At 45.8% G+C, this 1,892-nt stretch overlaps 1 long non-coding RNA gene across 1 annotated transcript in view; it reads right to left on the bottom strand.

Annotated features, from left to right (window-relative positions):
- LOC122544353 overlaps positions 1 to 1,659 on the bottom strand; it is a 5,241-nt gene extending 3,582 nt beyond the window's left edge. The window contains exon 1 of the long non-coding RNA XR_006310327.1: positions 1,566 to 1,659. This is a non-coding gene — a long non-coding RNA (uncharacterized LOC122544353). The remainder of the gene's footprint in view (positions 1 to 1,565) is intronic.
- Positions 1,660 to 1,892: the final 233 nt, after the last annotated feature.

The raw sequence follows: 1,892 nt of genomic DNA, 5'->3' as shown, positions 1-1,892 counted from the left end.
TGTGGTTCTGTTCGCCGAGCTGGAAATTTTTGTTGCAAATGTTTCGTCCCCTGTCTAGGTGACATCCTCAGTGTTTGGGAGCCTCCTGTGAAGCGCTTCTGTGGTGTTTCCTCTGGCATTTATAGTGGCCTGTCCTTGCCGCTTCCGGTTGTCAGTTTCAGCTGTCCGCTGTAGTGGCCGGTATATTGGGTCCAGGTCGATGTGTTTGTTGATGGAGTTTGTGGATGAGTGCCATGCTTCTAGGAATTCCCTGGCTGTTTTTGTTTGGCTTGCCCTATAATGGTAGTGTTGTCCCAGTCAAATTCATGTTGCTTGTCGTCTGCATGTGTGGCTACTAAGGATAGCTGGTCGTGGCGTTTCGTGGCTAGTTGGTATTCATGGATGCGGATCGTTAGCTGTCTTCCTGTTTGTCCTGTCTGTGTGTATGATGTCACAAAGCTGTTCCTTTCCTCAAGGATACTGTGTCCTCGGTGTTGTGTTTCAGAGGGGTCAGTAACAGTCCGGTCTCCGAACCGGCTGGCTTGGTACAGAGATGAAAGGGTTTACTGTGAGGCCTTTCTGTTTATATGTGAACAAATGAGACTTTAGGCCAAAGCTTTCATGTTTTAGAAGTGACCTGTATAATGAAAGGGAAGTGGCCAGTCCTGAAAGCTGAAGGCTTGTTAGAGTCAGAGCAGCAGGAGCTGTGTGTGAAATAGGCTGCTGAACTCTCTCTCCTTCTGCCCTTCCAACTTCAACCTGTAAACCTCTGTATCATTGTTACTCTGTGTTTAAGGGGGTTTGCTTATTGGGACTGTTGCACGTATCTTTCGGAACAGCATTATTAAGTCTAGCTTGGATCGACTGAGTTCTGCGGCTTTTCTATATTCTGGTCTTTCAGTTTCATTCTGTAATTATGTGAATGAATATTTGGCTGTTTTAAAACCTGGTAGTCTACCTAGCTAACTTAGTCTGGGATTTTTTTTTACTGTACACGTAGCAAATTGCAAAGTTATGGTCTGGGCTGCCTGCTTAAGAATATTTTGAGTGGTCTGGGCTAGTCCATAACAAGGGCAAGCCCATCTCCCCACAAATGATGGACCCTCATTCCATGTCACCCTTTCTCATACATGCCTGTGTAAACACCTGCCCACTCCCACTTGACTGCTAATCATATTAATGCCATGGCCAGTGTATTATTCTGATCAATGTAGGCTTGTTAACAAGTCTATTTGACACTTGATTATTGATCCAAATATAGTGGTGTGCAACTGATTTCCTAACGAGCATTGTAGAAATGTCAGTCCCGGATATATGAGGAAAGGTGGTGTGTCTGTCCGGCTGAAGACACGTGTAATGGGCACATCAAATCCATCCCACCTTCCACTAGCTTCTGCGCCTGTTTACCTTGCTCTGAGTCCTCACCCAGTCAAGCATGTATCAATTAATTGCCAGACCCACATAATCAAGTACAGTTCAGTGAAAACAGTGAATGCCTCTCAACTTGTTGCAAGGATCTAAATGTTCTCACGAGTGAGTAACCCAGCCAGGTTCCTAAAACATCCCTGGTCTACCCATTCCCTTACCTGAACAGGTGTTGCTCCACAATAAACCGCCTGGGCCTTTGTCCACTGCTGCAGCGGGTTTCCGGAGGAAGTATAAGCTAACGCACTGCCGAAAGATCCTGATACACACCAAAGAGAACCACAGCACAACATCAGGTTATGGGATATCAGAACATGATAGTGTGGACTGGTTTCATTGCAAGCAAAGTTTGTGTGTGTGTGTGTTTGTGTCTCTGTGTGCGTGTGTGTGTGTGTCTGAGTGTGTGTGTGTGTATCTGTGTATGTGTCTGTGTGCATATGTGTGTCTCTGTGTGTGTCTGTGTGTGTGTCTATGTGTGAGTGTGTGTG

The sequence above is a fragment of the Chiloscyllium plagiosum genome, chromosome 48 (genome assembly GCF_004010195.1).
Source record: "Chiloscyllium plagiosum isolate BGI_BamShark_2017 chromosome 48, ASM401019v2, whole genome shotgun sequence".
NCBI lineage: Eukaryota > Metazoa > Chordata > Chondrichthyes > Orectolobiformes > Hemiscylliidae > Chiloscyllium > Chiloscyllium plagiosum.
This window is presented reverse-complemented; position numbering and strand designations above follow the sequence as displayed.